Raw genomic sequence first — 24,750 nt, 5'->3', positions numbered from 1 at the left:
TTTTGTGCGCGTTATCGTTATGAAGTACACTGCGCTGCCAAGTTACCCCTTGTATGTTATCTCTCTCTCGGCTTAGAACACATCACGATCAACGTGGCATTTGTATGTACTGCTCGATCATTTTTCTTTTCAACCGCAAATTGATTCTAGAAGTACGTGTAAGGATATGTTCAGTGAATATATTATTGGAAAAAAAATGCACTGCAGGTCAAACGAATCACGAAAACAATTCCTTGTTTTGTCGACGTATACTTTGTTTATGTATTTCGCCTGGTGTTTGCGGAGAGTTTCGCTTTTCATTCCAAGATCGATCGAAAGAGTTCGAAACTGCTTTCTCTCTCTCCCCCTTTCTTTTTTTTTCGCGAATGCCTGATGCTATAGCTTGTGTTGGTCAATACACACCAAGGATTTTTTTCCCAAAGTCGGGGCCATGTGTTGGCTGCTAGTACCAACAACCCACAACGCCATTGAAAAAACAGGCGCGCGCACCCCACAATGCGCTTTCTTCTTACTTGAGTGTAAAAAAAAGTAAAATAAACGAGAAGCAAGAAATTGGTTCCAACCCTTCTGAATCGACCAGCCAAATATTATTTCCGAGATCCAAGGGCTGTTATTTGGCGCCACTGGAACGCGTCATTGCAGCCGGGCGACTCCCGACCAGATATTGTGGTTTACTCAAGGATTTTGGACAAATTTCAAAACGGCGTACCGCTGAAGCGAATATATATGGCGGCAGCAGCGTGCTTTCACACATGCTGTTTCGGCTACGCGTATTTCAGCCATTTCTTTTGCCAGCCGAATGAAGGGCCACAAAAAATGTCCTATTTTTTTCTCAGCCCGCAAACAGAGACGAAATGTGTTGGCGTGTCTTGGGGCCGACAACGTTGATTTACAATACGCACGCAGCTAGACGAATCACAGGCCGTAGCCATCTGCTGTGCTTACTCTCTGTCATAGTTTCGGCGTTCCTTTCATCGCACTGTGTGCCTCTGTGCCGTCTCCTAACCGTACACGCCCACCGACGCGAAGCGTTGAAACACTGGCTCAAACGGTGACTCCAGCACGTATGCGCACGCACATACACTACTCCTTCCTCAATGGGATTTTTAAAATTATTTCTTTTCGAGACGCTGGGCATCAGCTACTACACACAGCAGGGCGAAAAGGTTGCGATACCCATACCGATTCGCGAGCGCATCGCCGTTTCGCCGTTGCCCAAGAACATGCACCCGACGCATCACGCCGGCCGGCGCAACAGGCGCGCGCGAGATTTACAAAAGAAATACGGCAGCAACAAAGAAACTGTCTACGTAGATGCGGCCCGTTACGAGCGGCAGCGTGGTTTCGCGGTTGCAGTCACGGACCATAGCGGAACTTGCGTCGCGAGCGCGACGATACGCACGGAAGAGACGGAGGCGGCCGAGGAAGCAGCGATAGCCCTCGCGGTGGCCACCACGGATGCCGAGGTGATAATCAGCGACTCGCAGGCAGCGATACGCAACTATGCTAGCGGCCGGATCTCCCGGGAAGCGGCCCACATTCTCCAAATTCAACAGGGCAATATTTGCCGCAAAAACGACCGTTTCCTCGTATGGACCCCCGCCCACACGGACCCTCCGCTCTCGGGAAACGAGACGGCCCACGCCACGGCTCGAGGACTTACATGCCGAGCCGCGGCGCCCGCCGGCAACCCCGACGTCTCGCCCACCGCGAGAGCGATGCAGGAGTGGACGTGGGGGGATCGCATGACCACTTTCAGAGACATCACGCAACACTACAGATTGAACAGATGTAAATACCCACCACCGCACGCCAACCTAAACAAGAAACAGGCGGTTGCCTGGAGGCAATTGCAGACACACACATATCCTAACCCGGTGATCCTTCACCTCTGCTACCCCGACATATATCCGTCCGACGCCTGTAAAGCGTGCGGAGCCAGAGCGACGCTGCAGCACATGCTGTGGGCATGCGCCGGTAGCCAGCAGCAGGAGTCTCCGACGAACGGGATAGAAATGGCAGTCTCGGACCGAGGGGCGCGTTGGGAGGCGGCCCTGCTCAGCCACGACCTCGCCGATCAACTGTGGGCCGTCCGGCACGCCGAGGAAGCCGCCCGGGTCCAAGGACTCGAGGCCGTGACCTAGGCTGGGGTGCTTATGGCCCCACCCCACCCAAATCGCCGGGCATTTTCAATAAAGTTTTTCATCATCATTCGAGAACGCTGATGAGTAGGCTAGCGCTACGATGCACTGCCGCTTTGCCTTCGTCCGCCGTGAGTGTAGATCTGCTCCACGTGTAGGAAAGAACTCTGGGGGAAAAAAGCGGGGTTGCCACACCGGGGTTACCTGTACCCGCGGGAGATGGACAGCGTTTCTGGTCGAGGGCGACACGTGCGGTCTCTTTGCGCGACGGGAGAGCGGTCGATCGTCGCAAGCGACACTTCGTTGCATCCCCCCACCCCCTACCCATGCTGTGTTGCGAAAGAAAAAAAACAGGCCACAGCCACTACTGCCGGCAGGGCACCGGCAACAGGGGACGGTTACAGCAGAACACAATCTTTGCTCGCGGCCTGCAGCCAACTATATAGACTCGGACAAGCATCTCCTTGTGCGCGTACACATGCTCGCGCAGTTCTGTTTGTTTGCAGGTCTCGCACAAGTGCTGCGTCGCAACGCAGCGATTGTGGAAAAGGCGCCGCTGCTTCTCCCTTCGGGCTCGTTTTCTTTCTTCTCCCGCCTCCCTACCTCCTTCTCTCTCTCTCTTTCTTCCGCACTTGTGTCGAACGCGAGAATCAATTGACGTATAAGAGCTGACCGACTTGATGTGGCTCGTTCGATGCTATGCATGCCCAAATTGGTTTTGACGTCTCCGGAAAAGAGCGAGAGAAATCGCATTTTCTTCCGTGTTTCTCTGTGAGGCCTAAATTAAATTTTTTGCTTCCTTTTTCTTTCTCTCTCTCTCTTTACTTTGGGCAAACCTTTTAGCTGAAGTCAACCTCTCAACGACGGTCTGCGGTTAGATGAAATGGCCCTATGATAAATAAGGATAGTAAGTACGTCACAGACTTTCTTTCTTTCTTTTTTCGCAGATGGGCGATGCATCATCTGCATAACAAAAAAATATTGATTTTCTTGTGTGTTTGAAGTACACTAGCGCAATTATACCTTGAAAGTCGGTAAAGTTAGGTGACTATGTTTGATGACTAATACTGCTCAAATTTTTTCCAGACAGTCATCAGGTATGTAAAGAATATGGCTTGGCAGGTTAATCAAATCGGTATGGGTGTACAGGCAATATACTTTGTCCATTGCGATGACTAGAGTCATCCGAAAAGAAAAAAAAATTCTCACAATCAAAATTTTCATGTGCTCGAATATTTTATGCTGCGAAGAAAAAAAATGCGCAAGTTCTCTCTGTGACCAACTTCCATGCATGCAACAGCATCGTTCTAGCTTATTTTGTCTGTTCGCTCACTATTGGATCAGTAGTACACGGCTTAATCCGTAAGCCTACATCCATTTTACTCTGTACTCAAGCTGACACAGTCAAAAATATTTCTTACGCATGTCTAGAATTTGGCCAAAGGGATGAAGATAATTATGCGATCACATTTTACTACTCTAAATGTATCCGAGTATCGGTGGGCTAATTGGTGGCCCATTGTTGTTCTAAAATGCGGAGAACTTGTCGAGACGTGGACCAACACCGAATCACAGAAACATGAGCGCATCACCGTTAGTGTTTGTAGGATTAAGTGTTCTTCCATTTGTCAACAAGTACTATGCCTTTAGGACATTCTTACGGCTACAGCAATTGGGCGCTCAAGTCTGGCTTCGCTGTGCATAAGCTCGTTCTGTCCGTCCGCATAATTTCTGCCACGCTGTCCTTGTCGTTGTCGTTATCGTGCAGTCGTCATCCCCACGTAGCTTCCTCATTCTCACTTTCACCCTCGCATTTATGCGAAGGAAAAACAAAGCCGCTGGCTCAGGAGACCTTGCCTACAGCTCACATCCTCATTTGAGAAGCAGGACTTTCGCCAACTGGTGCATATGATTGCAATCTTTGTTTAATTAGCTAAACTTGGAGTTCCCTTCAGGACCGAAATACTGAAGAAAAAAAACTCTAATGAATTGTTCGACTTGCCACCAAGTATGGTTTTACGAGTCCTAGAAATCAAGAATGACTAATATTTTTCTTAACCTGCTTAAGAACGGCGTAAAAATTCAAATGGCTATGTGACGCGTGATCCTGAGCCACATGACCTGAGCCTACAGCGTGCAAGGTTGGCAAGGCAACTCATTTACCGCCTTTGCTTTGTTAGTGGCACGAGCATCAAGTGACATTCTTGTTTCTTGCGCAGCACTTCCGGTTCTCCTCCTAAAACGACCGGGGACAAAATTCAAAATAAATCAGATAAAAACAGAAAGAAAACAGAACAGTACCAAATTTCTGGGTTTCATTATCGATAAGATATTAGAGCGTAAGTTTAGTTACAAGTTGAGTTACTGAAGTGTCTGGAATAAGTAGAATTAATTAGAAATCACTGAGATGACCTTGGACGAAATTCAAAATAAATAAAAACAATAGAAAAAAAATAGTACAGTACAAAATTCAATGGTTTCATTATAGATGTTATATCAGAGTATAAGTTGAGTTAGAAGTTGAGTTACTGAAGTGTGTACAATAATTGGAATTAATTAGAAATCACTGATTACCTCACACCAAAGCACAGAATTGTAGACTTTAGACACCAGCCACGGGAGCACGACTTCGGCGAACTTCCTGGAAACCCGGAACTAGAAAGCTGAAGTAATCAAGTCGCAAATGACGTCGCATACAAGAAGGTGGCATGATATTTAAACGGTTAATTAATGGAAAACAGTAGCCTCCGAGTTCGGTTCGTGCGTTGCGTTCCCCTAACGTTAACCTAAGGAGCACCAACGCTGAGGTGCGAGTGCGACTAAGAGACACCTAAATCAAACATTGGGGTCGTCTACCATTTTTCTTATTGCTTTATTTTTTTTGTTAAACGTATCTGCAGGAGAGGATGGCATCAAGGGCTATTTTTCTTTTCTTTTTCTGTGTATTGTCTGGGCAGATTTTGTTTTTTTCATCACTTTCTGGAAAAGACAGTATTTCGGCTCTTAAGATGAAGTTTTAGGTCAGGCCCAACTCCGATACCTCCTATTAAAACACATATAAAACGCAGAAATGCCTTTCTGAAATAACTCTGGGGCCGATTTTAATGCAATGTGTTGCATATGATAAAGAAACTTAAATTATAGTGACTGTGTGAAGTCGAATTTTCATTTGTGGCTTCTAGTTTCCGTAAAATTTCCGTAATTTAGGGAGTTCGAAAAAAAAAAGAAAAGAACCAGCGCTAAGTTTACAAATCTGTCTCACTGCACCAAGAACAAACAGATAGTGCAATTCTTTAAATTGCGTCCGTTAGAACATCCAAAAAGGATAAATTTAGTGTAATTATTTACAGCTTATGTGGATTTGTTAATTGTTCACAGTGGTTTTGCACGAGTCCTATTCACAAATTAGTTATATATTTCACCCGGGTGTACGTCACATCAATTTTGCCCGCTTTAGATGTAATATTTAATGTAGTTTTCATAATTGTGATGTCGCTATTCATTGCTCAGCCCCAGAATTGTAAACTTGATAGCGTCGTTTTTCTAAATTTCGCTATCTTCAACAGTTCTTATTAAAAGTCGGCCGCCTAAACAAAATTCCGATTCCACCAGTCGCTAGGTTTGAATTCTTGAAGTGTAACAAATCTCATGAAATTCGGTTCAGTGCCTGCCGAGAAAAGCGATTTATCCTTCCTTTCAAAGAGACACTAAAGACAGATATTAGGTCAAGCTAAAGTGAAAATACTGGAAGATATCTATAGTGGCTCCACAGCCACCGTAGTCCTCCACAAAGAAAGCAACAAAATCCCAATAAAGAAAGGCGTCAGACAGGGAGATACGATCTCTCCAATGCTATTCACAGCATGTTTACAGGAGGTATTCAGAGACCTGGAGTGGGAAGAATTGGGGATAAAAGTTGATGGAGAACACCTTAGCAACTTGCGATTCGCTGATGATATTGCCTTGCTTAGTAACTCAGGAGACCAATTGCAATGCATGCTCACTGACCTGGAGAGACAAAGCAGAAGGGTGGGTCTTAAAATTAATCGGCAGAAAACTAAAGTAATGTTTAACAGTCTCGGAAGAGAACAGCAGTTTACGATAGGTAGCGAGGCACAGGAAGTGGTAAGGGAATACATCTACTTAGGGCAGGTAGTGACCACGGATCCGGATCATGAGACTGAAATAACCAGAAGAATAAGAATAGGCTGGGGTGCGTTTGGCAGGCATTCTCAAATCATGAACAGCAGGTTGCCACTATCCCTCAAAAGGAAAGTGTATAACAGCTGTGTGTTACCAGTACTCACATATGGGGCAGAAACCTGGAGGCTTACGAAAACGGTTCTGCTGAAATTGAGGACGACGCAACGAGCTATGGAAAGAAGAATGATAGGTGTAACGTTAAGGAATAAGAAAAGAGCAGATTGGGTGAGGCAACAAACGCGGGTAAAGGACATCTTACCTGAAATCAAGAAAAAGAAATGGGCATGGGCCGGACATGTAATGAGGAGGGAAGATAACCGATGGTCATTAAGGGTTACGGACTGGATTCCAAGGGAAGGGAAGCGAAGCAGGGGGCGGCAGGAAGTTAGGTGGGCGGATGACATTAAGACGATTGCAGGTACAACATGGCCACAATTAGTACATGACCGGGGTAGTTGGAGAAGTATGGGAGAGTCCTTTGCCCTGCAGTGGGCGTAACTAGGCTGATGATGATGATGATGAAAGTGACAGATTTCAAATATATTGCATTTGAGATAGATCTCAAATATAAACGTCTTGAGCATTTAACTTACTTCTTGGAAAGGCTCGATTCAAGCATTTTCGCTGTTATCGGTTCTAAGTTGCATCCTGCATCCCTTTATACGTGCGTCGCTGCATACAGAGCGGCGCGAGTGTGCGTTAAGGCGTTTCATTTGGATAGCGTTTGATAATTCGCAGGCTCTAACAACTGTAAAAAAGAATTATGCGGATCCCACGCACTGTGGTTATCGATGTAAGCGAAGCTTTCTGTGCTGTTTGCTTTGATTGACGATAATTAGCGGTGATGCTGACGGTGAATATTTAATTTTTTTTCACCGTTTAGTCCAAGACGAAAGTCGTGAGTTCACGTTAAACGTTAGCTTGCGTGCACGACTGCTCTTTGTTTGCGTAGTGCACAGAACGCACAGGGAGAGCGGTTTGCTTGAGGCGTTGTTGTGGGCCGTATTTCATAACCATTGTGAGGGTTGAGGATTGTCACTGCCTCTCATGCACGTCGCATCGTGGCAGAAGTATTAAACATTAATTGAATTATGGGGCTTTATGTGCCACAACCACAATCGGATTGTGAGGCACACCGTAGTGGAGGACTCCGGATTAATGTTGACACCGTGGTGTTCGTTAACGTGCCCCTAAATGTAGGTGCACGAGCATTTTTTATATCGCCCTCGTCGAAATGCGGCTGCCGCGGTCGAGATCTAACCGGCGCAAAGCTACCGCGGCGGGCACAGAAGTGTTGACTCTACGTACGACCGCTTCCTGAGTGTCGCCTATATAGCCTGCGGTGCGTTTTAATTAATGCGGCTGTGCTTCTGAACGCCCTGCGCAAGTTGTCTGCTTGGCATACTACCATGGGGTTTATTTTTCAGAAATAGCGGAAACGTACCGTCATGTACTTTGAACTTAAACTTATCATGTCCCCCTACAACCGCTGTCGTGTGTAGTAGCGTTTCCTTGCCTTCTCACTTCACCTTTTTCCTCTGCCTCCCGCCCCTGTTATGGAACTGCAAGAGTGGCACTCGCTTCACTCGTTTTGCGAATGCATCGGTTCTACCCATTCTCCACCTCCTCTCCCCCCTCCTCTCTGCCGTTCTATCTCGCTTCTCTCTGGACTTGCACGTTGGTAGAATGGTAAGCGCTGCAGTTTCAGCAGTATTTTTGCGGGGGGGTCACGGATAACTACCACTGTCAATAGGCTAATTTGGCCATGCCCAGGGAGCTCCAGAGGGCATTCTGCACATTCGGTGCGATGGAAACGTCCAAACGAATTTCTCGCGTCTCCTTTTCTCTCTGCCCAGCTCCTTCCATGTATAAACATGCTTTGAAAGACCCCCGACGCGGCGTGCAAGACAGCCACAGCAACAGCAGCAGTGGGAAAGTTGATGTGGCAAAGAAAGCTTCTATTTAAAAAAGATGGACTGATAAGATTATTACGCAGTTACAAAGATTATTTCAATTGGTGATTCATTACTTGCAATTGGCCATGCTGCATCGATGCACTGTTCGCAGAACTTGGACGTACACCTGGTCGGAGACAGGGCGCAGTTTCTTAGATGTTCTAGCTTTTATTTTGAGGATCCGTGTATAACAGTCTACTTCGGGCAATGTGCAGTGCCATGTGCCGAGCACTATACGCTGTACTCATTCATGCACTGGCCCGGAGTTGAGGGTGAAGAGCATGGAGTCTGTAAAGCTATTGGCTCTGTCCTGCCGTGGGTGCTCGGAAGAATTAGAGGCGCATTGCTTGAGTACGCGGCAAATGTCGAATGAGGCGGGCGAACTGAAACTTCAGCGGCTACAGCGTCTATGGATAAAGTCAAAACAAAAGGCCGGGACGTTGGCCATACTTACATGTGGTTGCTATATCCTACTCTGAGGGAGAGAACAAAGGGTGAGAAATCCAGGGAAATGGTGGGAAGACAACACTCAGGGCCCTAGTTCAGATACTGGTTCAGATGATTGACAGTACAAAGCCCTAGCCCTACATTTGCAAGATCACTTTTTAAGCACACACGGGCTGCGCGAAAGGCTGTAAAAACCTGCTGACACGAAATTGTGTCCCGCTTGTCCTGCCTTTTTAGGTAGCTTTTAAGTGCTTGAAGCTTTATTTTTATTGCCTGCATTGCTAGCCTGTATATTACCGATGTAATGGTCAACGGTCTGTACGAGTGAATTCTGCCTTTCTCCCCCTTACCTTTATAAATTAAATTCATTCTACTTGGTCGCCAGTTGTCTGGTATTCGTCTATCTTTTAAAGTTTTTTTCCACTGCTTTCACCAGAGCTTCCTTACTTTCTGGTCGTAGTTCATTATTCAGCCTAACGGGAACCTCGTCTAGCCCTGTGTCTGTGCGCTTAGGAATTTTCTCTTCCGCTTTCTTCCAGTTTAAATTTGTCAGCACCAGCTCCTTTTCCACTTGGGTCTCTTTCATGCTCTTTTTTTTTCTTCAAATACAACCTCGTCATTGGCTTGGAAAGATTCGGCTGTTACTTTTCGGATGCAATTTATTGCCGCTTCTCCTTCCAGTCTGCTTTCATCTTCATCTAGAATATGTTGTTCTATTGTTGTTGACTTCCTGCCTAATAGTTCTATGTGGTTACAAAATATTCTAGGTGTGGCTTTCTTTTTCTCACGTATTTCTGACAACCAACGTTCACTTTCACCATTTAATTTTGCTTCCACCAGTATTTGAACCATAGACTTTTTCTCCCGGTATATTTCCCATTTACCGGTTACTTCATCCTGTGGCAACTGCGCCTTCTTTGCCTGCCTGTGCTCTCGAGATGCTTTCTGTCGTTCGGCGATCGCTTCTCGTATCTCCTTGTTCCACCAGCTTTTCGGTTTCTTTTTTCCTTTCCAACGAACAAGTTGTTTCTCTTTCCGTATTTCTGTCGTTATTACACTTAGAAGCTCACCATATTCCCACTCTTTACTTGGCCATTTTCCGAGTTCTTCCTCAACTCTAGTGACTATATTTGCTATTTCTTCAGTGTTCAAATTTGGACTGGCCATTTTGCTCTCCTTGCTCTGTTTCCCAACTACATATCCAATTTTCGAAATGATGCGTTTATGGTCACTCCCTATGCGAGAGAGAGAGAGAGAGAGGGCTCTTTATTAGAAGAACAGAGAATTTTGCCGGCGCGTATATAACCACTGGCATGCTACTCTGTATAGGGAAGGGGTATGTGATTAAAAGATTCCAGAAGAGAGTGGGAGAAAAAAAAGGATAAAAATAAATATGAAATGTCCGAGTGGACCTGATACTAATTTTTACACGTGACATTGCGGGTTAATTTAGGCTTTTGTATAGGAAGGATGCAATTTTTAAAGTTTTCCTATTTGACCAATTTCTGTCAGGTATTTGAACAATAAATCCAAAACCCGTCGCTGTTTTGAAGGGCCGGGCATTGGACCTAAGATGCTCGGTAATGTTAACGGTTCGTGGCGAATCATGTCGATTTGGTGCTCAAAAAATTGTCTCTCGTCGCGGTACGCGGGGCATTCTAGTAATATGTGCTCAATTGTCTCTAAGTTGCGACAGTTATCACAGTATGGGTTAGTGGTAAGTCCTATGCGGTACAGATAATTGTTCGTATATGCCACGTTCAGTCGAAGACGATGGTACAATGTCTCTAAGTGTCGAGGAAGTGGTCGTGGAATTTTCGGTCTCATTTCTGGGTCAATGTAACGTAGGAAGTTATCTTGGTGAAGCGGCAGATTCAAGATGCGGTTTTTTTCTTGATAGGCATATTTTTTTGCCATGGTTGAAGCGTCGGCTTTTGTAAAATATGTTCTTTTGAACTTGCGGTATTGGAGTGCATTTCTGGCAGCTTCGTCCGCTCTTTCATTTCCCGAAATGCCGGCATGGCCAGGTATCCACTGGAACTTTATGCAATGCCCAGCAATCTTAGCCCTGTGGTGAAGATAAGCAATGTCAAATGCTGCTGGTTGATTATTGCAACGCTTGTGCCTGTTCCATATACTTTGTAGGGCTGCTTTTGAGTCTGTGAATATCACCCATGTCTTTGGCGGCTGCTGTCGAAGTATATACACAAGGGCCTCCTTAATGCCATATAGCTCCGCTGAGGTAGATGATGTCGCTCGCTCAAGACGAAACGAGAATCGTTGTCCTGTAGAGGGAACAAAAAGTCCGCATGATGAACGATGTGGAGTTGTAGAGCCATCTGTGAAAATGTGCGTTGCGGCTGCGTATTCTTTGTGCATATATTCTAAACCTATCTGATAAGTCGCTGCTTGAGGCATTTTCTTTTTCGCACTGATTCCAGGTATGTATGGCACGATTTCCAGTGGGGACAGTGTCCATGGTGAAATGTTTCGCGGCATAATTTGTGACGCCTGAGCAGGAATCGAAATAGATATGCTTCCAACGGCCTGCCCAAAGCTAGATGTAGCACGGGTTCTGGAAATATCCTTTAAAAAGTGAGTCTTCGTATGAATGACGTGGCGGAGGTGTATCCGAAGTGTCTCCTGCGAACATAGCACTTCCAGAGGCAGGCATCCAGCTTCTGCTACAGTCCCTGAGCGGGGCGACCCCTTCGGAAGGCCAAGACATACGCGAAGGCAGTTGTTTCGTGCTGCCTCGAGTTTTCTCTTGCTTGTGGGAGATATTTTGTGCAGGATCGGGAGGTAATATCGGAGTGTTCCATCGACGTAGGCCTTATGGAGGAGCACCATTGATCGACAGGTGCTGCCCCACTGTGATCCGGCTAGAAATCGGAATACGTGCGACGCCGAGGAAATCTTCTCACTCAGTTTTTTCACTTGGGGCGACCATGTGAGGTTCCTGTCGATCGTCACTCCAAGAAACCTTTGCGTCTTGACGTATGGAAGGGCGCGACCACCCAACACTAGTGGGTATTTTTCCATACACCTCCGCGTGAAAGCCATGGCAACGCTTTTGTCGGGGGTCAATTTCAGACCCCTTGGATTTAGGTAGGCCGATATATTTGCTAGCGCTCTCTGGAGGCGTTGTTGGGTGGTACTGCGGGAACGCGCCGCACTCCAAATGCAGATGTCGTCCGCATACAGTGTGATTTTGACGCCAGGGGGCAGGTTTCTTTTCAGATGGATGAGGACTAAATTAAATAATACCGGGCTTAACACAGCTCCTTGTGGCACTCCCTTCTCGACGGCATAAAGCGCCGTGGGGCCATCCGGGGTACACATGAAAAGTTGGCGTCCTTGAAGATAGTCTGCAATCCATGCGTAGAGCCGTCCTCCAAGACCAAGGGTTTCGAAAGCGTCAAGTATTTCTGTATGATAGACCGAATCATATGCTGCCTTAATGTCTAAAAATAATGCAGTAGGTATGTTGCCAGAGACCAATTCATCTTCAATTGATGAGACCAAGGCAATGACATTATCAATTGCGGATCTATTTTGCCGGAAGCCATTCATTTCCTCCGGGTAAACTTTTGCAGTTTCCAGGAACCAATTTAGTCGTTTGTAGATCATTTTTTTCGAATAGCTTCCCTACGCAGCTAAGCAGAGATATGGGTCTGAAGGAGGCGTAATTTGTTGGCTGCTTCGATGGTTTCAATATAGGAATGACTTTCGCAAGCTTCCATTCCGTAGGAACCTCCCCAGTTATCCATGAGGCGTTGTAGTACTCCAGAAGGCGTAGGCGAGATGTGTGATATAGATTTGCGAGTGCTTCATAACTCACGCCGTCATGGCCAGGTGATGATCGCTTGTTTACGTCGCTGATTGCTGCCGTGAGCTCTTCGATGGTAAATGGTAATTCTAAGTCAGGAAGGGTAGCTCGAGGTGGACTAGGCTGACGACTTGCAATTTGCCGCAAAGGTTGTGCCCCGTTGGAAAGGAGCCTGCAGTACTGCTCTGCCACCTCTTTCAGGGATGCGCGCTCATGTAATGAGAGGGCGATAAAAGGATAAAGCTGTTGCGGCTCTTTGCGAATGCCTCTGACGACTCTCCAGATTTTGCTGAGCGGTTGTCGTATGTCCAGTGTCCCACAAAAGTCTCTCCACCTTTTTCGGTCCAGTTTGGTGAGGTAACGTCGTATATGTCTTTGTGCCCGTCGACAAGTTCTGAGGTATTCGATATTCTTAGTACCTAGAGCCTTCCTTTCGGCACGCCTTCGAATGGCACATAACCTTTCAAATTCCTCGTCGTTTGTTGGTACATTACAATGCTTAGTGGCAGAACGGGTACTTTGTTTGAGGCAATGAGCTATTGTCGGTATTATTTCTGTATTTGTAGTCGAGGCTGTGATTCCTCTGTCTACGGCTGCTGTGTAAGCTTCCCAGTCTACCGACTTCAGTTTCACTTTTCTGGGCGACGTCCGAAAATGAAGGGCAGAGATTAGGATCGGGTAGTGATCACTACCTCGAGTCTCGAAATCTGTACACCATCCGAACATAGGGGCCACTTGACTTGATACGAATGTGACGTCAATGCAGCTAACAGTCGTCGGATTTTTCAGGTATGTTATGCTGCCATCGTTCAAGGGCTCTATATTGTATTTTGCAAAAAGCTTCGCCAGCTTGGCACCCCGAGCACATGTATGTGAACTGCCCCAGATCTCGTTATGTGCGTTGAAATCGCCACAAATAATATGTGGAGACTGAGTGTTTGTCAACAAGTTTTCCAATCTGGTCACGTCGAAAGGTGATCCTGGTTCCAAGTAGACGCCGATCAGGGTAAACACTTTGGATGCAATCACTGTGGTTGCGCAAATATATTCGTTCTTGTCATGTGGAGTTACGTCAATCGCAGAGGCAGGTATGTCGTTGCGAAATCCAACGAGCAGTCGGCTAATTCCATTTTGTCGCCTTGAATGATGAAAATAATACCCCTTTATCCTAAAGTGCTCGTCGATGCGAGACTCGTAAATGACTAAAAAAGGGAATCAGTACACTCGCGTAAGATGCTTAAAGTCTGCTAACTTCGAGCGCAATCCGCGAGCGTTCCACTGGAATATAGTACATGTGCGGAAGTGTTTGTTGGTGGACACCGCTTGTGAGACGATTGTTGGCGAAGCCATCGTTGCTACTGCGAAGAATCACGGCTTTGCGTCGTGAAAGAAGACGACACTAGCGGTTCCAAAGCCAGGACGGCCTCTACTTCAGGGATGCTCTTAAACGATGGGCTGGCACGGAGAATAGCCTTGATTGCGGCGAACATCATGGGAATCAGCATACTTGATATCTCATTTGCAGTGTTACCATCTAACAACCTTTCTTGGTTCTTCCTGTTCTTCTGCTGCGACCTTGAGGACACTTGTTGCTGTCGTAGGGTTGAGGTTATATCACTTGAGGGCTTTGATGGATTCGTTGCAGTTGAAGGCCTTTGCTGGTTTTCTGTCACGACTGAGGCGTAGGACTTTTTCAAAGCCGTGTCGCTGCGCTGCACCGTGTCGTGTTGATTTTGGTTTGTAGATGTATACATCACATCCGGATTCGGTGGTGGTTCTCGTCGTTTCCGTACTTTTCCTTGGATTTGCTCCATCGTCCGTGCAAGAGTGGCTGATTTCTTTTTAGGACACCCTCCGAATGACGCAGCATGCTCAGCTCCACAGTTGGCACACCGAGGCTGGGAACGTGACGTACACTCCTTATGCGTATGTGGACCAGCGCATATCTTGCAGCGGATGGGGCCTTTACAATATTTCGCTATATGTCCGTGTCTTTGACATCTGAAACATTGAGTAGCAGACCCCATGTATTCCGTCACGGGATAACTGCAGAATCCAAGCGACACTCGGTTTGGTAAAGGGGCGTCCTTAGAGGATTCCAGGATGACCGAGCGTCTTCGGATTTCCGTTACTACGCCATCTTCGTTAGGGACGTAGAAAACTTGCCTTTTAGCAGATATGACTCCTTGTTCGCTCAAATACTCCTTGAGGTCGTCATCTGAGTATTCGACAGGAACGTCCTGTATCCTCCCGTACGTGGCAGAGTAGGAGTATGGAACTCGAGCTTCTACAGGAATACCCGATAGATCTGTCACTGTGAGGAGACGATTGGCTGCGGGAAGTGTAGACACTGTCACCAAGAGGCTTCCATCCTTGTTGAGACGATGGCTGAGTATCTTTTCTTGGGCTGTTGTCACGACCGCTGAAGCCAGAAGATTTGGGTTTACTCTCCATAAGCTGCTGTCAGGCTGAGTTGGCTTGAATATAACAGGAACACCTGCGGCTCTTTTCTTTTTGTAAGAGACAACAGTGAAGGCTGTCTGATCCATCTCTTCGTTGTCTCCTGCAGATTCTCTTGTCTCGATGTCATCTTCACGTAGCCTTTTCCTTGCTTGCTCTTCTTCTCCGTGGTCTACAGAAGCAACGTGTTGACCTGATTGCTGATTGCTTGCGACGGATGCCATCAGAGCATCACGAAGGGCGGCCGACGGCGGAGGCTCGCCTCGCTGCTTCGGTCCGGGGCGCTTCGGGAGCCGCTTGCGGTGCTTCTCTCGCAGGACGGTGACCCCCAGACCGGCGTTCGGTGACAGAGAGGCACAAAGAGTAAAAATGAGCTCTACACTGGCTAAAAAAGACTTAAAATTACAGACGGGCGTTCGGTAGCGAGCCTATCACTCGTCGTCTTCGTCTTCGTCCTTCCTCCCTATGCTGCTAAACCCTTCCTCATCGATGACCATTTCTCTCAACTTATCGTGAATTCCGTCTGTCATGAGACAGTAATCAATGGTCGATTGCCAGTTTCCCACTTCCCACGTGATCTGTCCTTCACACTTAGGCCCTGTATTCACGATAACGAGGTTATGTTGTTCACAAAGGTCTAGCATTGACTTCCCGTTATTGTCAGTATAGCCATCTAAATCCTGTATGTGGGCATTCATGTCACCTAATAGGACAATTTCATCACCATTCCCGAAACCCTTAATATCAGCACTTATGCATTCCACTAACTCTTTATTCTTCTCTGCGCAATTTTTTCCGGTCCACAAAGATGTAATGCGCAGCTAAGTTTCTATCCCACTCATTGTACCTGATAACCAAAGGTGCTCTTGACATTGTGAATTTACTCTTTTCCATTTGGCTCCCTGATGGATGAGCATTCCGACTCCCCCTCCCTTTCTTTCCGACTTAGTTCTGTTGTACCCTTCCCAAGCATAATTCTCAATTACTGGCGGCTCTTCCGAGTCTCTAAGATGCGTTTCTGTAACCGCATACACCCCTATTTGTTCTCTATGTAACTGCTCCTCAATCTCTGCCCACTTTTCCTTTTTTCTGCCGCCCTGCATGTTTATGTAGCCTATTGCATGGCGAGCTTTCTTTCTTGTTTTCCTCCTTTTTCTGTTATCGACGGCGATGCGTTCTGATGTTCCCATAGGGGACCTTCTTCATTACTATCTACTCGGACCTCCTGAGTGCCCGCGGGCCCCCTAAAAAAGCAACAGTGCGACCACCAAGTCGCCAGCCCACTTCTCGTGCCAGCCTGTAATTGAAGTGGACGCCTCCTGGTTTAAAACCACCACAACTTCTCACTTCCCTGTTTACTTCGACAACCTCGAAGCCTTTCTCTCGGCTCATTTTCCATATTACCTCACTAGCCGCCATTACGGCTCTTTCTGCGTGACTGTCACGTACAGGCACCTCCGGCACTGCGCACACCACGATCTGCACCTGAGGGTATAGCTCGCGCAAGTCGTCCACCCCCTTCGCCAAGCGCTGGGTTAGTCCTGGCCTTTTCCTGTTTAGGACGTCATTTAACCCACCTGCCACTATGACAAGGTTGCGCACGTGGGCATTTTCCGCGAGCTTTTCTTATGCTTGCTCCATAACAGAACCCAGTGTGAATTACTCTTACAATAAGTAAAAGAGGTGGAAATGCTGCGTCTGTACGTTATACGTATTTTTAACGGACATGGACCGTAGACCTATTTATTAATCACACGTGGTGAAGCATGGGGGCCGGGAAAATTATTTGAATTTGCATATATTTCTAGCAACTATGTAAAATCTCAAGATAATACATGGACAAAAGGCAGTGAGTGCCTCACAGAGGTCCGGAATACCGCCAAGTAGCAGCAGTACACCGCACATGTATAAAGCGCATCTGCTACAAACAATTTTAATAATTAAACAAAGAATTGTACGTGATGTTTAAGCCTACATCATAAATGTGTCGCTAGTTTACGTCATAGTATTGTCGAGGTGATACGCAACGAAGTGCAATCAACATAAATTACTTGCAATATTGACAAGAAAAAAGGGTAGCAGATGTGTCGACCTTCGCATAATTACAACCAGATTTGCAGCGAAGCTGTTTCTTTCGAACAGTTCCAACAAAAGTTTCGGTTTCTTGCGACTATATTGCATAGTATAAGAAGTTGTGCGTTTATATATGACTATTCCGCTAGAAACCTTGCCCACAAGTAATGCATTGGAGCACTTCTTGTCGGAAATGTTTAAAAAGCCAGTAATTCACCAACACACATGTTACTTCGAAGTAACATTTATCCTGTTGTCCTCTCTCCCTCCCTGCCCCCCCCCCCCCAACTCAATTTCCGCTAGATTTGATATCGGTTGAGTTCACAGTTCTCCCAGGGCAAATGCAAATGCAAAATGACTGCAAATGCCGTAAATAGTCCCCTGTCTTTGAAGTTTACCTGCATATTGTCCATAGTGCGCGCCCTCGATTTCCGCCAATTATAAACAAAATGTCTTGTTTAGTTCACCGAGGACATCGCTGAAACCCAGTTGTAACATGTTATGACGCCTGAAAATAGGGAAAGAAAAACGACGGCTCAGTAATTACTTTCAACGCTTCTAACTGGATCAGGAACGTAAAAATATTGTCGCACATTGCAGTCACCAAGTCTCCCGTCCGCTTTCCACGAAGTATAAACCTGTTGTTAAGTATAGTTTTGTCGGGACACTGGGAAGCATAGCTGATAGCAGCCATACCACACGCTCTACCATTTGAATAGGCATTTTTTTACAATGGCTGTCTATGATCCAGCCATACTTAACTTCGCATGGAGAGTTTCCATAGCGTACCACTAACTTTTGCTAAATTTGGTCTTGGTAGCTTTTATTATACTGCCAGTGCAGCGGGCTCAATTCTCTCCCGCTCGTTAGGTACGCTCATAACCCTCTAGAGTGCTTGAATACGCAATTTATTGCGAAAGTCACAATTACCCATGCATTTGGAACTTCATGCGCACCTGTTCTTCACCCATTAGCTTGTGCTTACAGTCACCGAACAAAATAAATCTGCCGCCTTTTTAATTTTTAATTTTTTATTTTTTACGATGGCGAGTTGGAAGTTCACCTCCTCCAGTGCACAACATCTGCAGGCTTGGAGTGACGCCTGTCACTGGCGAAAGGTGCCGAGAGCGAGGGGGGCTACACTAATCCAAGTACAATCAAATTAGGCAGGCCCAATAAGCTTCAACAAGACACTTCCTCACCAGAACGGGAATTGGCCTCCCTGGTGCAGTATTCAGCCACTCCCTCCCAAATGAATCACTCAATTACCCAATGGCCCTCAGTCCCCAGCAGCTGCGGAGCACCTGACCAAGGTGGCTGTCAGACTTGTAACGCAGCAGAGGATGCTAAGAATCTCTGGGTCTGGACAGGCTGCCAATGAAAACTGACCCTTGCAACGTTTAACACCCGAACCCTCTCGAGCGAGGCTAGCTTAGCAGGACTCTTTGAGGAACTATCAGACATTGGGATATCATCGGCGTTAGTGAGATTAGAAGAACTGGTGATGCTTATGCAATGCTGAATAACGGACATCTCCTCTGCTATAGAGATGAGGAGCAATGCTCCCTGCATTGCTCCCAGATGAGGAGCAATGCAGGCTAGGATTCCTAATCCATAAGGACATAGCGGGCAACATTGACGAATTCTACAGCATTAATGAGAAGGTAGCTGTAGTCGTAATCAAACTTAATAAGAGGTATAGATTAAAGGTAGTACAAGCCTAGGCGCCAACATCCAGTCACGATGATGAGGAAGTAGATCAGTTTTATGAAGATGTTGAATTAGCGATGAGAAAAGTGCAAACTCGGCATACTGTAGTAATGGGCGACTTCAAAAGTGGGGGAAAAGCAGGCTGGTGAACAAGCAATTGGCAATCACGGCGTCGATTCTAGGAACGCTAGAGGAGAGATGCTGGTAGGATTCGCAGAAAGGAATAAGCTTCGAATAATGAACACCTTTTTCAGGAAGCGTAGCAAAAGAAAGTGGACCTGGAAAAGCCCTAATGTGGAAACAAGAAATTAAATTGACTTCCTACTTTCTGCTGATCGCAGCATAGTGCAGGATGTAGAAGTGATAGGTAGGGTAAAGTGCAGCGATCATAGATTAGTGAGGGCTAGGATTCACGTCAATTTAAAGAGAGAAAGAGCAAAATTGGTCAAGAAGAAACAGGTCAACCTAAAGGCAGTAAGGGTAAAAGCAGACAAATTCAGGCTAGTACTTCCAAAGAAATATACAGCCTTGGAACAGAGAGATGATGATGACATAGAGCTAATGAATGAAGCCATAACTAGGCTGGCTTCAGAGGCAGCAATTGAAGTGGGGGGGGGGGGGGGCAAGGTACCAAGGCAACCAGTAGGCAAGCTCTCCCAAGTAACAAAGGACTTAATAAAAAAACGACAAAAAATGAAAGTGTCCAACGCAAGAGATAAGATAGAATTCGCGGAACTGTAAAAACTGATCAACAGGGTGAAATTAAGTGATATTCCAAACGTGAGAAAGACTTAAGAAGACGTAAAAAATGGACGCAGCCTCAAATAATTGAGAAAGAAACTTGGCATAGGACAAACCAAAATTTATGCCCTGAAAGATAAGCAGGGTAATATCCTCAGCAATCTCGAAGATATAGTAAAAGAAGCAGAAGAATTCTATACTGACATGTACAGTACCCAGAGTCTGGATACCTCCATTTGAAGCAGCAGTGAATAGGTTGCAGAGACTCCTTCCATAACTAGCGATGAAGTTCGAAGGGTTTTTACAAGACATGAAACGAGGAAAAGTGGCAGAAGAAGATGGAATAACAGTCGATTTAATCAAAGACGGAGGAGACATACTGCTTGGAAAACTGGCGGCTCTTTATACAAAGTGTCTATCGACGTCAAAGGTCCCAGAAAACTGGAAGAATGCAAACATTATTCTAATCCACAAAAAGGGAGAGTGTAAAGAATTGAAAAATTATAGGCCCATTAGCTTACACCCACTATATATAAAATATTTACCAAAATTATCTCCAATAGAATAAGGGCAACACTGGACTTTAGTCAACCAAGGGAACAGGCTAACTTCAGGAAGGGATACTATACAATGGATCACATCCATGTCATTAATCAGGTTATCGAGAAATCCGCAGAGTACAATAAGCCTCTCTATATGGCTTTCATAGATTACGAAAAGGCATTTGATTCAGTAGAGACAATCGGCGATGTCCAAGCAGTGGATGCGTAGTAAAGAAAACCGTTACTTATGTGGTCACTCTATTAAAAAATAAAATTTTGCTTCAGCTGTAGTTTTGTTGAGCTTTCCAGCGTGCAGCCGAATGTGCCCGCATTCAAAAGTGGTGGGGGGAGGCAAATGACATACTTTGCCCCCTCCAATTTTTAAGGGGGGCAAGTGCCCCCCTTTCTCCTTTTTTTTTCTTTCTTGTGTTGGCAATGTGATGGATAGCATGATTCCATCACGCTTACAATAGTACGTGGAACGCTTCAACATATAACGTTGAATATAACATGGCGGGCTTTCTGCGAGGGCACTCTTTCATCAAGTTTAGAACTTAGAACTGCCTTTGGAAGCATGCGGGTGGTTCACTTTATCGCGCTACCAAATCGGCTACCGATTCTTTTAAATTGGTTGAGCTGCTGTCACCAAGTGGGCTTGAGTTGTCTGTGCCACTTTTACGTCCACTTAAGTGACACTCGAGAGAAATGTTCGAGATACCTGTCTCGAAATAAGACGCGGCGACACTGGTATCTGCACATGCTTGGCGTTTACAGTGATTCATTCCGACAGATGCAAGCCATCATTATGAACTCTAATATAATATCGATCCATCATGCAAATTTTATATACCGTGAGGTCTCAAAAGACAAGACCAATGATTCATTTACCGTACAAACTCAATATGGCCTACACGACCAACTTCAAGTGCAAGATTCAACTTCGCCAATATGCTCTGACTCTAACGCCTCCGAAGACCTGCAACATGTTCTGTGCGACTGCTGCCGCTGCTCGTCAGAGAGACAGTCTTTGAAGGCGGCACTGCACCTTCAACGAGACTCGAGCTTGGAACTGCGGCACGTTCTTGGCCCGTGGTGAAGCATCACCTGCGCCCCACACGCCACAAAAGCGCTGCTAATGTTTTTGCGGCCCACAAGCCTTAACGGCGCTTTGTAAATATCTCTGTAGTGTATATATGTGCGTTTCTGTGACTGTATATGCCGTTTAAATTTTTATGTCTGTATATGTATCATAATATTCATCTAACACCTAGATTATCATGTCAAGTGAACAGCCAGGCTAACATCCCCAGCATATCATTAAAGCTTGTATCTCTCTCTTTTATCCGCCACCCTGATCGTGCAGTGGTACTCTAGGTATACGTATAACGTTCGGGAGCTCGTTGAATATGTTGGCCCGCAAAAGTCAGGTGTACTTGGGCGTTGTTGTGTTCGAGGCTGCCAGCAATCAAGAATGTGGTGTTTTCAGAAGAATGCCGCAAGCCCTTCTTCTGCAAGTACTTATCGACAGCATTTAGAGCCATATGCATGTTGGCAGTGTACAGTGTAAAGAAATAAAAACTAAACCAAAAAATATCTGTCAGTACTCACTTCCTCGGTGTTTGTGCACATATTCCTTTTTTCATCGTGTCTCTTATGTTTGCTTTCGATACTTTTTCCACTTTGTTACTTGCCCCTTTTTCCTTACCGTGGTTAACCTTCATTTTTTAGATCTAGTTTTCTCTCTCTGTCTCTCACTCGTCGCGAGCGCATGCATATTTACCTCTTTTCTCCTGGCTTTTTTTATTATTTACATGGCTTTAATTGTTAGTTATGCTGCAGCCGCCTGCGGAGACCATTTTATGTTCTTTCTCTTGGACAAGATTCCTTCTGATCACCGCCTTCTGACTGTAAAGGGTCAAACACTATAAGTAACCCACATGGCGCTTTTCTTTTTTTTTCTCAACCAATGGAACGCTTGTGATGGAAGGAGGCACATTGAGGGGTAACTTTAGCGTCTTCACGAACATTTCTTTTATTTTTCCTTCGACGTTAAACATTAGCGCGTGTCACTGAAATGGAATATGACCCGTAAATGTTCGGCTTAAACCGTGTGCACCTAAAGGAAAACAAAAGCTTGCCTCCCGTATTTAAGTGCCTGTGTTGGTGCCACGCGCTGATAAAATTAGTTCCGAATCAGATCCGTTGTCTCGGAGCGCTCACGTGTGCGCTCCTTTCCTGCTACACAGTGATTCCTTTCATTCTAACGTCAACTTAATAGCAGAAAGCAGCTGGTTTGCAGAAGCGCTACACCATATTCCTGATTAAGAAAGCTCATCGCACTAGTGGTATGGAGCGAATCCTCCTTCTCAGTGGGAAGCAGATGTTTAGTTTTCGTAAGAGTTTCGGAGTACTCTTGCCGAACGTCATTATTTAATGGCACCCGTACGTGTAGAAAAATAAGAAAAAGAGAAAACAAAACACAAAACAGAAAATTAAGAAAGGGCCTACTCACCTGAAGTAACGTGCGCACGTGAACTGAGGCATTTTCCTTCGAACAGAAGACGACACACGTCCACAGCGATGCCGCCCACGACGTCCACAAGAAAAAAGCGCCGTGCGACTATGGTCGCGCGGCACTTTTTCTTGTTTCGCGAGTTGTCTTTTAGCCTTGGAAAAAGAAATTGCGCAGCACGTACTGAGCAACAGAAAGGGCCGGATCGGGATTGTTTGGGGATGATCTGCAATTTTCTGATCGACACTATTGATTTGAAGATGATATTTCAGACACCGTTACCTTGGTTCTGTCCAGTTATATGTGGCACTTGTATGTTCTTAAGCTATGACACAACCTACGTCGGACGCATGGTAGGTTTTCGGAAAGTTAAGCTTACCGCTCCCACTGTGTGTGTAAGCACAACACTTGCTCCTAAGCACATATTAATTTAGCAATTCTAGCAGACAGAAGTACCCTCTCGCTTCAATATAAGTCACCACTGTATGAAGTAAGCAACTCTCTAAGTCATACGGACGCATGGAAATGCCAATCCGGTGCCAACAGCAGTCTGCGACTGTTATTGGTGGCTCGAGCATCGAGTGACGCTTTTGTTTATGGCGCACTGCTTCCTGTTCACTACCTGAGATGACCGGGGACAAAATTTAAAATAGATCAGAAAAAAAACATGATAGGAAAAAGTAGTACAGTGCAGTATTCATGGGTTTCATTATAGATATGATATCAGACCATAAGTTTAGCAACAAGTTGAGTTACAGAAGTGTTTGAATTAATAAAATTTAATTACAAGTCACTGAGATGGCCGGGGAAGAAATTCAAGATAAATCAGAAAAAAATAGAAAAAGAATAGCACAGTACAATATTCATGGGTTTCATTATAGAAGTGATATCACAGCATAAGTTTAGTTACAAGTTGAGTTACTGAGGTGTTTGGAATAACTAGAGTTAATTAGAAATCACTGAGACGACTGGGGACAAAATTGAAATTAAATCAGAAAGAAATAGAAAAAAAGTAGTACAGCACGAAATTCATGAGTTTGATTATAGATATGATATCAGAGCATAAGTTTAGTTACAAGTTGAGTTACTGAAGTGTCTGGATTAATAAGAATTAATTAGAAATCACTGATTACCACACACAAAAGCACAGAATCGTAGACTTTAGACACCAGCCACGGGAGCACGACTTCGGTGAACTTCCTGGGAACCCGGAACTAGAAAGCGGAAGTAATGAACTCACGAATGACGTCACATACAAGAAGGTGGCATGATATTTAACCGGTTAATTAGTGGAAAACAGTTACCTCCGAGTTCGGTTCGTGCGTTGCGTTCCCCTAAAGTTAGCCTAAGGAATACCAACGCCGAAGTGCGAGTGCGACTAAGAGACAGCTCAGTCAAACATTGGGGTCGAATAATATTTTGTGAATTTGGTCGATTGTACTCATCGGTGCTTCCTTGATTCACATGAGAGAGAGAGAGAAGAAACATGTTTATTACATAAATGAAACTTTGGAGAGGCGTCGTCATTACAGAATGCATTGAACTCGGGCCGTGTCCTGGGCCCTCGCAATCAGCCGTTGCTGATCGTCGAGGTCAAAACTGGCCAAGGCTCTCGCCCAAAACTTGATTGACATGGGCCTAATGGTCTTCTACAGGTATCGGAAGGCTGGCATGTTTATTCATTTATTTATTTCAAAGTACCTTACAGTCCCCAAGGGGAGCATTGAGTAAGGGGTGCGTCACTGAACAAATGACAAGTGAAAACAGATATCTGAGCGCTAAAAAATGTGAGACCTAAAAATGTTTATAATGACCACGTGCTTGCAAAACAAATAAATCAATACAAAGAGTTGTCGGGAAAGGAATGAAAAGTGCAATTCACGGTAACATAGAAAGCGATGTATCACTCGCGCAAAATAACGTACATAGCGCGGGCACATGAAGCAAACAAAATTGAAACAACAACAACGGCAAAAAGAAAGGCATGGCCCATATATGACACGTATTATATGACAGAACATATGTACAGATGAGTATATTTGTTATGATGAAGACTGCAGGTTCGGTAGTAGTATGAATTTATCATTGCTCATTTGAGCGACAGTGCTGTTAGGAAGCGAATTCTATAACCGAATGG

The 24,750-nt window shown here is 45.4% G+C and overlaps 1 protein-coding gene across 8 annotated transcripts in view; it reads left to right on the top strand.

The window, feature by feature from the left end:
• Nucleotides 1–24,750, top strand: part of LOC139049454 (tachykinin-like peptides receptor 99D) — an 880,050-nt gene that overhangs the window by 484,406 nt on the left and 370,894 nt on the right. The window lies entirely within an intron of this gene.

The sequence above is a fragment of the Dermacentor albipictus genome, chromosome 1 (assembly GCF_038994185.2).
Source record: "Dermacentor albipictus isolate Rhodes 1998 colony chromosome 1, USDA_Dalb.pri_finalv2, whole genome shotgun sequence".
NCBI lineage: Eukaryota > Metazoa > Arthropoda > Arachnida > Ixodida > Ixodidae > Dermacentor > Dermacentor albipictus.
The sequence above is the reverse complement of the archived record's forward strand: the minus strand, read 5'-3'. Positions and strand labels throughout refer to the sequence as shown.